Source organism: Pinus tabuliformis, chromosome 7 (assembly GCF_031772625.1).
Source record: "Pinus tabuliformis cultivar Carrire ecotype Pingquan chromosome 7, CPIR1, whole genome shotgun sequence".
In the NCBI taxonomy this organism is placed as follows: domain Eukaryota; kingdom Viridiplantae; phylum Streptophyta; class Pinopsida; order Pinales; family Pinaceae; genus Pinus; species Pinus tabuliformis.
In genome coordinates, this window is record NC_142293.1 from 1,270,898,311 (window position 1) to 1,270,907,252 (window position 8,942).

An 8,942-nucleotide genomic window follows, 5' to 3' on the forward strand; every position below is an offset into this window, starting at 1 on the left:
ATGTATTAAAAATAAAAATTTCAATAATGGCTTATGTTTTCACATTTATATGAACACTTATCAAGGTTAAATCAAAGCATATCTACTACTCTCCTTATGATGAAACAAAAAAAGATGGATATTAATAAATTACTATTCTGATTACTATTATATTTTAATTGTTTTGGTGGAATAAGTTATGGCAAATTGATCAGCGGATATTTGTTCCACCAATGGCGACATCCGTGTGGATTTTCCGGAAAATTTGTTGTATCCTTGCTTTGTCTGTTGCGTTGTACCAGAAAGATCATTGCTACTTACACGGGCCAACTACTAGAGATAGGTACTTGTAATTTGACTACTACAATTGTTCGTCGGAAAATTGAACACCACTAAAAATGCACCACAAATTATTCACAAAAAGGATGAATTAAAGGACCTCTCGGATATCAAATATTTTATCTAGACGAAAGTATCGAGCGACGTCCTCATCGTAAATCTGATACGAATTCGAATGTTGCTCTTTTGGGACCCACTCTGTAATGCCCTGGCATTTTGGGCAGAGGCGCGCCTTCACCCGACGGGCGACCCGGGTGGGCGACCCGTGCACAACGGGCGGGTGACCCGGGTGGGCGACCCGCAGGCGACCCGTGCACGACGGGCGGGCGCCCCGGGCGCGCGACCCGTGCACGGCGGACAGATTACAGGTTTGGCGAGCTGTGGGTTCGACGGGTGGAAGGCGAGCTGCGGGCGAGCTACAACGAACGTGGACGCGGGCACAGCTACCCGAACCGGCAGACAAACTCATGGTCGAAGCTCGGGCGAGCTGAAACGATGAGTCGACCCGAGGGCGACCCGCGCCAAACGGGCGAGCGACCCAAGGGCGACCCACACCCGATGAACGAACCGGCGAACAGGGGCATGACCGCGAGCTGGTAGAGCTGGACATGGACGCGAGCTGGTTTGAACATAAGTGTGGGCGGATGGGCATGTAGACGCGAATGAAGGGAGGACGACCCGGGCGGGCGTCCATCCACACGACGGGCGGACAGGACACGACGGCAAACGGAGTGCGACAGCGAGTTGGCAATGCGGCGTAAGGCAGGCGCGACGAACAGCAGAGATGGTAGACGGGTGCGACAGTCATACGAGCTGGTTGCGACGAACTTGGAGAGCGCTCACAAATTACATACGAAATAATGCAAAGGAAGTGCGAAGTTTATAAGGGCGTAGGTCGACCCTGCCTTTAGGCAAAGGCCGACCTGCCCATAAGATAATAAAGGAGCTTCAACGCATATGTTTTGGGGTCGGCTTGTAAAGCTGACACCCCTTGATGGACGAGTTGGGATGGCTATATATAGACAGCGCAGAGAGCTCATTTCATCATCAACGCACTTCGCTCTCTCTTGGTGTTCGATCTAGAAACAAGAAGGACGCAGAAGTGCACATTCCTCATGCGCATTAGCGAATAAGTGCGCAGATCTACCGGGACTTAGTTTGGAGGTCGAACGGTTCACGGAAAGACAGTTTGGTGCGGAAATTGGTTCGGTGGAGTTTTGGAGGCTCGGGTGAGCTCGCTCCAACCGAAGGTAATTGGTATCGAATTGTGGTTAAGGCTTCTCACGCCTTGTTGTAATTATTCTAAGTGTTGGCCGTGGGGTTGCCCGGCACACTTATTGTATTATTGAAAGAAGATTCATAATATACTTGGGCGAACTCGTTCGGGAGTTTCCCCTCCCATTATAATTGTGTGTCAATGTTATGTGTTCGGTTTTACATTGCATGATAATTATATTGGCTGTGATTATATGTGAAGTTTTATGCGGTTTACTTGGTTAAAGAAGATTAATTAAGTATATTAATGTGGAAGGCGTAGCCCATAAACGTTAACTTGTTAAAAGTGAGCGTTCAGTGGTGTCGCACCCCGCCGGGCACAGTGAAAAAAATTGGCCGTAGACTTGGGGGCGTGACAGGTGGTATCAGAGCTCGGTCGAAGAGCTGGTGTTGAAGCGTTGAAGCATATCAGAGCTCGGTCAGAGCTGGTGGACAGATTACTAATAGAAACTTGGACAAGGTTGTCTCGGTTGAAATTGAAGGTGAATCTGCTTAATCTAAGGCAGGTGATTCGGTAAAGATGTCTCTCTTGGAACAATTGGGTTTTGCAACTATGGAAGAATTTGAGAAAGACATACTCGAAGAGTTGGATAAACTAAGGCAAGGATACACGGATTGTGGCAAGAGGTTGGTCGAAACAAAAAGTGCTCTTCGTGCCTTGGTGGAAAAAGGGGTCTCGGACCTAAATGAGGATGAAGCCCTTCGACTTACACATGAAGGAATCTTGATTGAAGCCGAACTCAAGGAACTAAGGATACGACATGCTTTGCACAAGAAAAAGAAGGATTGTTTAGTCCTTGAAAAACATCTCGAAGTCTTGAAGAAAGAAATCAAGTTTTGGGAGAAACAAAAGGAAGGAAGTGGGGAAGGAACCTCACGAATTCAAGAAGACTTGGTGATAGAAATTTCTTCTACCGATGATCCTCACAATGAGACTGCAAGTGAAGAAGGCCCGAGTGCTACTTCAAAGGCAGTGGTTGATGAAGATTGCAGAGAAGAAGATCCAGAAAGAAACAAGTTGGAATACGTTCAGATGAAGATTGGTGGAGCCGATGTACTCACTATGGTTGATAGTGGGGCTTCACATAACTTCATGAGTGAAGATACCGCAAGGAGACTTGGGCTGAAATTTGTACCTGCAAAGGCACAAATGAAGACGGTGAATTCTCCTCCGATGGCAATCCTTGGTATGGCCGAAAAGGTAGACACTACACTTGGTGCATGGACCGGAAAGGTGGACTTCACCATAGTGCGGATTGATGACTATGAGGCAGTATTGGGGATGGAGTTTATGAAACAGTTTGAAGCTATGGTTGTGCCACATTTGAGGAAGCTCTTCATTTACGATGGAAGGGAAGATGTGCCCATTGGTGTTCCAACCATTGGTGTAACAAAGCCCGATCGTAAGTTAGGAGGAATGCAGATGGAGGACAAGGTAAAGGTGGACAAGAGGTTGTCTACGATGGAGGCAAAGATTACAGAACAATCTGTGGTCATCCGAGCACTCTCAGATAGCATCTCGGACTTATCGAGAAGGCTAGAGTTGGTGGAGGACGATGATGATGATGATGAGCTATATGTGAGGCCGAATATCCAGAAGGAAGATCGGGAAGCATATCTACAAAGGATGGAGGTTGAGGATCCTGATAGATGGATCGAACTGATTAGTGAGGGAGAGCCCCCAGGCTCTTCTCGCTCCACATCTTCTTAGATGACATAGAAGATGGGGCTCATTGTTAAGCTGCTCATGGCAGTGAGCCCTCAAACTTGGTTGAGCAGGTATGGTGAACATAACATGCTGCAGAAAGATGGGGTTTCCATGGACCTGGGCATGGAACCGTGAAGATAAGTGTTGGCACATGGCTAGGATGTGTGACACTTGTTATACATGGACAGTTGGCACATGGAGATGGCTTGGTGGAGGCAGGGACCTTATATGGGCTACAGAGGTGTTGCTTTATATGGAGGGAGCCTACATCATGGTTGATATGAGTCTTGGTGAAATTCACTAAGATGGCATGTTGTCGGGACGACAACGTCTTCAGGTGGAGGAGAGTGTAACACCCTGGCGTTTTGGGCAGAGGCGCGCCTTCACCCGACGAGCGACCCGGGTGGGCGACCCGTGGGCGACCCGTGCACGACGGGCGGGCGACCCGGGTGGGCGACCCGTGCACGACGGGCGGGCGCCCCGGGCGCGCGACCCGTGCACGGCGGACAGATTACAGGTTTGGCGAGCTGTGGGTTCGACGGGCGGAAGGCGAGTTGCGGGCGAGCTACAACGAACGTGGACGCAGGCACAGCTACCCGAACCGGCAGACAAACTCATGGTTGAAGCTCGGGCGAGCTGAAACGATGAGTCGACCCGAGGGCGACCCGCGCCAAACGGGCGGGCGACCCAAGGGCGACCCACACCCGATGAACGAACCGGCGAACAGGGGCATGACCGCGAGCTGGCAGAGCTGGACATGGACGCGAGCTGGTTTGAACATAAGTGTGGGCGGATGGGCGTGTAGACGCGAACGAAGGGAGGACGACCCGGGCGGGCGTCCATCCACACGACGGGCGGACAGGACACGACGGCAAACGGAGTGCGACAGCGAGTTGGCAATGCGGCGTAAGGCAAGCGCGACGAACAGCAGAGATGGCGGACGGGTGCGACAGTCATACGAGCTGGTTGCGACGAACTTGGAGAGCGCTCACAAATTACATACGAAATAATGCAAAGGAAGTGCGAAGTTTATAAGGGCGTAGGTCGACCTTGCCTTTAGGCAAAGGCCGACCTGCCCATAAGATAATAAAGGAGCTTCAACGCATATGTTTTGGGGTCAGCTTGTAAAGCTGACACCCCTTGATGGACGAGTTGGGATGGCTATATATAGACAGCGCAGAGAGCTCATTTCATCATCAACGCACTTCGCTCTCTCTTGGTGTTCGATCTAGAAACAAGAAGGACGCAGAAGTGCGCATTCCTCATGCGCATTAGCGAATAAGTGTGCAGATCTACCGGGACTTAGTTTGGAGGTCGAACGGTTCACGGAAAGACAGTTTGGTGCGGAAATTGGTTCGGTGGAGTTTTGGAGGCTCGGGTGAGCTCGCTCCAACCGAAGGTAATTGGTATCGAATTGTGGTTAAGGCTTCTCACGCCTTGTTGTAATTATTCTAAGTGTTGGCCGTGGGGTTGCCCAGCACACTTGTTGTATTATTGAAAGAAGATTCATAATATACTTGGGCGAACTCGTTCGGGAGTTGCCCCTCCCATTATAATTGTGTGTCAATGTTATGTGTTCGGTTTTACATTGCATGATAATTATATTGGCTGCGATTATATGTGAAGTTTTATGCGGTTTACTTGGTTAAAGAAGATTAATTAAGTATATTAATGTGGAAGGCATAGCCCATAAACGTTAACTTGTTAAAAGTGAGCATTCGGTGGTGCCGCACCCCGCCGGGCACGGTGAAAAAAATTGGCCGTAGACTTGGGGGCGTGACACACTCGGTTCCATGGTTTCGGAATTTTCTCATAGGAGATCAGATTATTTGAAAGTTGTCACCATTGACCATATATTCTAATTATATCTCGATAAACTGAGCTTATGTGAATCGCATATATACCAGACGCTTCTTCCTGTCCAATCATAGAGTGCAGTGCTTACTAAGGGTGTATGTAATATGGCTTCTCATAATTTGCCTGTTTCTCTCCGTCTGCCTGCAACATTAACAGTAGCTGGTAGGGAATTTACCGCAGCAGCTATTCCTTGTATATTCTTCTCTTTCTTCTTCATATGCTTATTGCAAAAGGTTTAGTGTCAGATTTCCCCCGGGACCCTATCCATGGCCCATCGTCGGAAACCTCCACCAACTCAGACTCCCCGCTCATCGCTTTTTTAAAGGCCTTGCTGACAAATATGGTCCCATTTTGTTTCTCCGCTTGGGCTCTGTACCTACAGTCGTAGTTTCTTCTTCTGAAATAGCCAAACATTTTCTCATAACTCATGATTTCATCTTTGCCAGCCGACCTCTAAGAGCTGTTGGGAGATTAATGTTTTTCAATTTGGAAGATGTGATCTTTGCTCCGTATAGAGATCACTGGAGGCAAATGAGAAGAATATGCGTGTTAGAACTGCTCACTGCCAAAAGAATCGAGTCGTTCAAGGGTGTGCGAGAGGAAGAGGTGTCTGCGATGATCCGTTCAATTTGGGAGGAGAGTGAGAACGGATGTATGGGCGTGAATGTGAGCAAGGCTATCTTTAGCCTCACATCCAATATAGTTTGGCGAATACTGGTGAAGAAGAAATTTTCTGACGATGATTTGGGCGGTGATTTCAAAGGGTTTAAGGGTCTGTTCGTAGAGATCACGGCTAGGGTGGGGGACTTTAACATTGGAGACTTCATTCCGTGTTTGGATTGGCTTGATTTGCAAGGTATCAATCATCGGATGAAGAGGATCAACAAAACATTCAATGAATTCTCTGAGAAAATAATAGATGATCATGTTAATGTCAATCATCTCACGACTGCGGCCTCAAATGGCCAGAGAGATGGAGAAGCAAAGCCTCATGTTCATGACTTCGTCGATGTGCTGCTCCAGATGGCTGAGACCAACGCTAAAATCACACGGGAAACCATCAAGGCTCTTGTGCTTGTATGTCTCGCAGGCTTTTTCCATTCTTAAACATCAGCCAATCATCATTATGCCTTAATTGGATCTTTCTTTGTGCAGGACATGTCAGCGGCTGGGGTGGAAACGACAGCGACTACATTAGAATGGGAAATGAGGGAGCTGCTCAGACATCCCCATGCAATGAAGAAATTGCAGGACGAACTCGATTTGATCGTTGGCCAACATGGCGAAGTAAAGGAGTCGAATCTGGCAAGCATGAAATACCTCCACTGTGTGGTGAAAGAGACATTGCGATTATACCCAGCGGTGCCGCTAGCAATTCCTCATGAATCTTTAGGTGGTGTAACAGTAGGAGGATACTACATACCTGAGAAAACAACGATAATCATAAATCTGTGGGCTATAGGAAGGGATTTCAACGTGTGGGCGCCAGATGTTTTGAAATTCAAGCCGGAGAGATTCATGGAAGAACATATGGATTTAACAGGTCAATCAGACTTCAATGATACCATTTGGGGCAGGAAGGAGAGGATGCCGTGGAGCTTCACTGGCTATCCACAGTGTTGAGCTTGCATTGGCTCATTTGGTGCATACATTCGCTTGGAGGGTTTAATGGTGATCCTTCCCAGCTGGATATGAAGGAAACGTGTGGAGTTGCGATTCCAAGGCAAGTTCCGCTCCGTGCTCATCCAAGTTCCGCTGGTCGGGTTTGCCAGCTAAACCGTACGCGGAGACAAGGCTCGGTTTCTGTTTTATTTGCAACAGTTTTCAAGATTTTACTACTTACTCCTCTACTTCTGTAAATCAAGTTATTTCTTGACTAGTGTAAATATTAATTAATATCATATTCTCGGCGATTGCATTCCAACTCAAATTCTCTATTGTATTATTTGTCGAAAGTTGAATAATCTTTTCACCACTCTATTAGCACAATCTCATTTAATAACGTAGTAGATATAAACCGATAGCTTATATAAATCATGTATATATCCCATTTTTGAATGTGGTTGATATAAGCGTTTCGCTTATATCAACTACATTTAATGAAACACTTATATCAATCACATTTAATCACATTAATAATTATTATGTTTTTTTTTTTTAAATCAATCATATATGATTATTAATAACTATATAAATAATAACAATCATATTCTTGGTTATTTATATATATATATGATTATTATTTAATATTATAATAATAATAATAATATTAGTAATATTAATTAACAATAATAATAATTGATAACAATATTATAATAATAATATAATAATATAGTTATTATTCCATTCTAGATCTATCTTAACACCGGATTTATCAAGCGCCGAGAGGGATCAAATCTCTCGAGGTGCAAACCTATTTTTTGAGTGCAAAACTTCAGGAAAGGTTTGCACCTTGAGAGATTTGATCCCTCTCGGCGCTTGATAGATCCTGTGTTAAGATGGATCTAGGCTAGTTTTAGTCATGCACGGTCATACAAAATTTGCTCAACATCTAATTATTTTGATAATTTTAAATATGCTAAATATGTTTAAGGTCAATTTGGTCAATTTAATTTAAAATTTTCTTAGTTACATCAGTTTGTTTAGATGAAAGAGGCTGTTAGTAACTTGAATGATGAAAAATCATGAAATACAAATGTTGAGTGCAAAGTGTCAATGTAACAATTCTAATAGATAGAAAATGCCATTACTAAGAATATAGTCAATTACAAATAATCTTCATTGCAATCAATATGAAACTATTTTTTTCCATTTTCTCATATCGATCATATGAAAAGTGTAGTTGGAACATAGACCATTCAAATATTTAACTTGAGCTACTGTAGTAAACAACATACCTTGTCTCTTAGTAGTTTTCTCCAAAGTCAATCATTGTGAGTTATGGAGTGTTAAACCCCAAATAATTTTCAATGGTAGTTATTTTCTATTACTGCGTTTGAATGCAAAGTAATTATAAATGTTGAATGATGGAAAATGGGAATAATAAGAATGTACCCAATTATAAATTCAAGTAAGCAAACATTTTTTTAGGATGAAAATTCAAATATTGAATTTATGGTTGAATATGATTTTCATGTGCTTACACTGAGAGAGAGTGTGTATGTTTTGGTGGTGAGAAGGAGAGACAAGGGGTTATAGAGGTATTGATGGGGGGAGGGGTAAGAAGAGAGAGGCAAAGACAGGGAGGGAGGAAGAAATATGGATATGGAGAGAGAAATGTTAGAGAGAGAAGGGGAAGAGAGAGAGAGGGAGGGGAAACGGTGGGAGAGAGGGAGGAGAAAGGGTGGAAGGGAGGGAGAGAGAAATAGATATGGAGAGTGAGTGTGTATGTTTAGGGGCTGAGATAGAGAGATAGAGAAGGAGAGACAATGGGAGATAGAGATATAGATGGAGGAGGTAGAGATGTGCTTACACTGAAATCAATGCACACTATTAATCTAATTACTTTGAAATTAATGTACATCATACATCTTGTTGCATCAAATCAGAAATCAACATCTACACTAAAATCAATGCATCTAGTGTAAGGTATTAAATATGATTAGAAATCGACATCTACACTGAAATCAATGCATCTAGTGCAAGCAATCAAATAGGATTATAAATCAATATCTACACTAAAACCAATGCATCTAATGCAAGCAATCAAATATGAGTAGAAATCAACATCTACGCTGAAATCAATGAATTTAGTGTAATGTATTAAATATGATTATAAATCGAC

The 8,942-nt window shown here is 44.3% G+C and overlaps 1 pseudogene; it reads left to right on the forward strand.

Annotated features, from left to right (window-relative positions):
• Window positions 1-5,262: 5,262 nt before the first annotated feature.
• LOC149252081 (cytochrome P450 750A1 pseudogene) lies at window positions 5,263-6,781 on the forward strand (annotated as a pseudogene).
• The last annotated feature ends 2,161 nt before the right edge of the window (window positions 6,782-8,942 follow it).